The sequence below is a fragment of the Macaca mulatta genome, chromosome 2, assembly GCF_049350105.2.
Source record: "Macaca mulatta isolate MMU2019108-1 chromosome 2, T2T-MMU8v2.0, whole genome shotgun sequence".
Taxonomy (NCBI): Eukaryota; Metazoa; Chordata; class Mammalia; order Primates; family Cercopithecidae; genus Macaca; species Macaca mulatta.
The window spans coordinates 102684574-102690573 of record NC_133407.1 but is presented as its reverse complement, the minus strand read 5'-3'; the positions used below and the strand labels follow the sequence as shown (position 1 = coordinate 102690573).

At 49.2% G+C, this 6000-nt stretch overlaps 1 protein-coding gene across 2 annotated transcripts in view; it reads left to right on the top strand.

Annotated features, from left to right (window-relative positions):
• Positions 1–585: 585 nt before the first annotated feature.
• The window catches only part of LOC144339525 (SH3 domain and tetratricopeptide repeat-containing protein 1-like), a 56287-nt gene continuing 50872 nt past the window's right edge, over positions 586–6000 (top strand). For both annotated transcript variants that reach the window (XM_077994207.1, XM_077994208.1), the window contains exon 1: positions 586–770. The gene's annotated coding sequence lies outside the window, so the exon portion shown is untranslated. The remainder of the gene's footprint in view (positions 771–6000) is intronic.

Sequence of the window (6000 nt, the reverse complement as noted above, 5' to 3'; positions counted from 1 at the left end):
GATTGGGTTTCATCTTGTTGGCCAGGCTGGTTTCGAACTCCTGGCCTCAAGTGATCCACCTGCCTGGGCCCCACAAAGTGCTGGGATTACAGGTGCTGAGCCACCGCGCCCGGCCCTACTTCACTCCTAACGCCCACCATACGTGCTTCCAAATGTTTGCTGAATGACAAGGTGAACGAGTGAATGGGACTACGTGACTTCGGGCAGCAGGCCATCCTATTCCTTGGACCTCAGTTTCCCTTTTTGTAAAGCAAGCCTGTCTCTCGCTCTCTGCCCTAAAAGCCTGAGTTCTGGGCTTGAGATGAGCGCGTCCTGTAGAGCAGACTCCAGGTGGACGTTGAGCTGGGTCTTCTAGGAGGCCAGGATCCGGCCAGCTCTTGCGTCCGGTCCTCCCCTAGGACCCCGCACGCCCAGTCCCAGCGCCGCCCCGCCCAACCTCCCTTTGTTCCCCCCAGGCCCCGCCCTCTCCGCGCAGCTCGCTCCCCATTGGTCGGGGGGCGGGCCCTGGGCGACCGGCACCGCTGGGGGCGGGGCGGCGGGCGGGACGGTGTGCACCTGCGCGGTGTGTTTCCCGGCCGGGGCCCCGCGCCAGGTGCAGCTCCTTGATCCGAGCCGGATCCTGAGCGGGGAACACGGGCTGAAGCGGCGGCGGCGGCCCCGCCCCGGGGCTCCATTGTTGAGGCTGCGGCGGCTCTGTCGGCTGCTCAGCTGCGCTCCAGTCGGCCCAGGCGCCGCGGCGAGGAGCTAGCGCTGCGAGGCGGCGGCTTGAGGTGAGACGGCGGGACGGGCGACGGGGTCTCCGGACCGGGCGGGGGTCTCTGCCCCGGGCGTGGCGGCTCCAAGCTGGGCTCCGCAGGGTCCGAGGTCGGGATCCGGGGTCCTTGCGCCTGGGCTTTGTCTCGGGCTCGGGTGGCACCGGGGGCTTCGCGCCTGCTGCGATACCGGGTGGGCCCGCGCGGGGGTCCTGGTCGCCCTGCGGGTGGGGGCCGGTCCCTACTGCTCCTCGGCTCCCCGCGTCTGTCGCGGAGGGGGCTGCATGGACCCGGGCGCTGGCTTCTGCCCGGTCCCCCGCGGCGTGGCTGGTCCCCGCGTACGGCAGAGGGGGCCCTGCGAGGTCCCACTCGTGGGGCGGGGCCGGGTCACCGCGAGTGGGAGACTCCGCCGCCCTCCCTGCCCTCCCTGGCAGCGAGACTGCTTCGCCAGACTCACCGAGGGGACTGCGCGAACCTTCGGACGAGGGAGTCCGTGACTCAGGGTGGGGGCTCTTTCCCGGCCCCGCATGACGGCTTCCTGAGTGTTTTGTCACCTATATAGGTGGCTGCGTGGACCCGCGCGCGTGGGTCCTGGCCGCCCTGCTAGTGGGGCTGCGCGCCGCTCCGTGGCTCGTCTGGGTCGACCCCGCCTGGGACGCGCGTGTAGTGGGGGTCCGTGCGCGGGGGGCGCGGTTGGTGGGGGCGCACTGCCCCCGCCCCATGGTTTATCCTCTCACTTGCCTGGCGGGAGGAAGCGAGAGGCGCGGGCCCAGAGCTGTCGCGCAGCGGCCACACAGACCGCACTGACCTCTGCCCTGGCTGGCGGGTCCCGGGGGGCGAGGGGCTGTCACCGCGCGTCCCACCGCCGCGCTTCCTGCTCTGGCCCCGGGCTAGGCTCTGATTGGAGGGAGCAGGGCCCTTCTGCCCCGCGCTTCTTGATTTCTTCCGTTAGTAATGGTAAGGAAAAAAAATCTGGAAAGCCAGATTGAACTTTGTAGCTCTCAGCGCTTGGAGAGTGGAAGAAACTCTCCCAAGAATTTGGCGGGCTGGAAAATGCGTTTCAAGCAGGAGCATCCACACCCACGGAATGAGGCCAAGGCAGTTACAGTTAGAGGTCAGATTTATGAGGGGAGAGCCAGGGTGAGGTCCGTGGGTGGGGAGACCTGATGCTGCCCCTCAGACGTGTATTTCTCAGACACCAAAGAAAGTGGAATCACTCCTTAGTGAATGCTTTCATCAAACTTTTGAAAAACCTGTAATGTCCCAGGAAGGAAAATCGAACTGGACAGTTTTCCCCTTTTAAGAGTGTTAAACGTCCCGGAGACAAACAGCAGAAGGCTCAAGGAGTCCAAATACTCAACCTGAAGTTCTTTCTGAACAAAAGATGGTGTATAAGTAACAGGCATAGGAGACAAAACTGAACTAATGACCGCAGCTGTGGCTCCTAGCCCTGTAGCATGTCATGCAGGCCCTTTTGCCTTCTCTGCCCTCCGCTGTCCCAGACCCCAAGGCTACCGCGCACCTCCAGTCATCAGCTCCTGCCGACCCATTGCTATGAACTCTGTTTCTGTGGCTCCCTTCTCTCTGAAGTTTTGCTTGTTCTCCTGAAGTCCTGGTCTTTAAGAGCTTATGATCTGCAGGGACAGATTGGCTTTGGGTAGTACAAGTTAACTGTAGCACAGCTTGAAAAATGCTCTGATAGAGGTGCGCAGGCAGTTTGTGCATGCTGGTAAATGCGAGGTCCTTTTTCAATACCATGAATCCAACTATTCATGCTCTTTTAAATCTGCAATTCTTTGACTCTCCAGAGGGTTTTTAGATTAATTTTTTTTCTATTACTTCCTAGTGTTTGTTGCATAGTTCAGAGTACTTGATTAAAACTTACCAGGTCGGCCGGGTGCGGTGGCTCACGCCTGTAATCCGAGGACTTTGGGAGGTCTAGGCAGGCGGATCACTTGAGGTCAGGAGTTCGAGACCAACCTGGCCAACATGGTGAAACCCTGTCTCTACTAAAAATACAAAAATTAGTTGGGCGTGGTGGTGGGCGCCTGTAATCGCAGCTCCTCAGGAGGCTGAGGCAGGAGAATAGCTTGAACCCAGGAGGCGGAGGTTGCAGTGAGTGAAATGGCTCCACTGCACTCCAGCCTGGGCCATAGAGTGAGACTTCCTCTCAAAACAAAAACAAAAACAATGTACTGGGTCTACCTCCGGCTCTGGAATTCTCCTGGAAGGCCTTCTCTTCTGGGCTTCATTTTTCTCACTTTTGAGGATCATAAACTACATAATTTCCAAGAATTTTTGCCCCACACCTTTAATTCTTTCAAGCAAATATAGCAGAGAAAAATTCTCTTCCCCGCAATGGTGTAAATAATGGAGGCCTTTGAAAATGCGGATTCTAAAGTGGAAGTTCTTTTTCTTCTTCCCCTTTGTTTCCTTTTAAACGAGTTTAGTTACATGAGTATATACTTTATCTCAGAGTTGAGGACAAGTATCTATGATGAAAGCTTAAGCAGCTTTTTGGCAATATCTTGCATATTCTTCACAATTGTGTTTTATGTGTAGCATCTTCCCTATATCCAGTTGGTTTGTTTTTTTTCTCATTAATGGAGTTGTTGAGCTCAGACCTTTTCAGGAGCAGTTTGTTGATCTTTTAAGTGTCATGTGAAATACGTTCCAATTTAACTTTTTTTTTTTTTGGTGAGTAAAATGGGAGTAAATGGAAATTTGAGAGTGCCTTGAGTAGATGTACTTGGCTTTGTGTAATGGTTTGAAGCATAGTTTAAAATTACCACTTGTGGCCGGGTGTGGTAGCTCACACCTGTAATCCCAACACTTTGGGAGGGCAAGGCAGGCAGATCACGAGGTTAGAAGATGGAGACCATCCTGGCTAACACGGTGAAACCCCGTCTCCACTAAAATAACAAAAAATTAGCTGAATGTGGTGGCACACACCTGTAGTCTCAGCTACTCGGGAGGCTGAGGCAGGAGAATCACTTGAACCCGGGAGGTGGAGCTTGCAGTGAGCCGAGGTTGCACCACTGCACTCCAGCCTGGGTGACAGAGTGAGACTCCATCTCAAAAAAAAAAAAAAAAAAAAAAAAAAAAAAAAAAAAAAAAAACCACTTATAAAAAATTGCATCACATGTTGAATGACCTATAAAGGAGTTACAATTCTAAGGAATATGGTAATTAATTCTTTAAAATAGTCAGGCCGGGTGCTGTGGTTTATACCTGTAATGCCAGCGCTTTAGGAGGCTAAGGTGCGAGGATCACTTGAGCCCAAGATTAGAAGCTGCAGTGAGCTGTAATCATACCACTGCACTCCTGTCTGTGTGACGGAGTGAAACCCTTTGTCTAAAAGATAAAAAGGTAAATAAATAATTTAAAAATAAAATACTAAGCTCCTTTCCAATTTATCTGTTTGGTAAGGTGGGAATTTGATGTGCTTGAGTTTCTTAAAACCATGTGTCTTTGTAGAAAGGAGACACAATTTTCTCTGCTATTCCTAGGTATTTGGATGATTATAGGGATTAAAAATAGCCATTTGGTCAAGTCTTGAGCTACTGAATTACAATTATTGCTTCACTCAGTAGGATTTTGCCTTTATTTTGATTTGCATTCTTATCTTAGTTTAGGAAAAGATCTTTGCTATATGCCCCATGCACTTTGTTCTTTTGGGGAATCTGATCTTAGGAGAGGGCTTCAAAACACGACCAGATTTTCTTTATGGTTTTCTAGATTTTATTAATGTCTTAATAAAACTTAACTAGTTAATGCTGCTTCTGTGTCAAAGTATTTTTCATTTAGAGTAGGCTTGATTTTTATATGCATTAAATGAAAGGAAGTCTCTCACGGAAGGGGACACAAGGGTATGGAGAAGACAGAGGGTGTGTGTGTGTATATATATATATATATATATATTTTTTTTTTTTTTTTTTTTGGAGACGGAGTTTTGCTCTGTTGCCCAGGCTGGAGTGCAGTGGCAGGATCTCGGCTCACTGTAAGCTCCGCCACCTGGGTTCACTCCATTCTCCTACCGCAGCCTGCCACCATGCCCGGCTAATTTTTTGTATTTTTAGTAGAAACAGGATTTCACTGTGCTAGGCAGGATGGTCTCCAACTCCTGACTTCGTGATCTGCCCGCCTCGGCCTTCCAGAGTGCTGGGGATTACAGGTGTGAGCCACTGCGCCTGGCCGACAGAGGATGTATTTTTGAGCTCTACATTTCAGAGTTCTTTTCTCTAGCCCTGGCCTGGGTCCCAAACAGGGAACTTAATTCACTCTATCACTGAAGTATACTCTTGCTTTGATGCCATTGGTATGTTGTCCTAGAGATTTGCTGTGGCTGCTAGGAGTGTTTCAGAGTTAAGAACTGATGCAACCTCTCTTTTGTCAGTTTGAGTCTATAAACCATCTTGTTTCCTTTAGCGTTATCTCCCTGGAACTGGAAGGTCAGAGATGAAGTTTTCTTAGATTATAAGTCTCAGTCTTTGCTATCTACCTTCGTCTGTCTCCCATGTCACCTGCTGTTTTTTTTTCCCCCTGTTTTTCATTTTAATGTTTTTATTGGATAGGTGTCTATTATTGCAGCCTACTTCAAAACATCTTTGGATATTGACAGGATATAAGTATGAATAATATGTAAAAGATAACTTATTCTAGTTCTTTTGAGCAGAGGATTTGGTTTCGATATGTGGCCCTATTAAAGCTTTTGTTAAGTCCAAGTACTTTCTGAACTTCAGTTCCCTTACCTGTAAAATGGAGTTAGTTGTTAGTAATACCTGTTCTGCCTAACTCAGGAGATTGTTTTGAGGATCAAACGAAATTATGAATGTAATGGAATTTTGTAAATTTTAAATGAAATATTGTATTACCTAAGTTTTTTTTTTTAAACGACGTATTAAGAATGGAATGAATCTGGGTTTTCCTTTGAAATCCCAAATGTTTAATGTACAGAGAAGTTTTAATGTGTCTGTTGGGGAGCTTCATTAGGATTGTTTTCTATCTTTAATTGGCCAGTATTGTTTTATATGTTAGCATTTTTGGGGAACATCAAAATTTGTGTTTCAGTTATCATTAATATTTTACAAAGTTATTGAATGTGCATGATTTAGCCTTTAACAATCTCTTCAATTATTTACATTCCCATGTAAAAAATGCAGTAATGAACGTCCATGTACATAACATTCCCATGGTTCAATGAAGCATAATTTCTTGACATCTCAGTTTCTAAGTGCCCTGTGTTGAG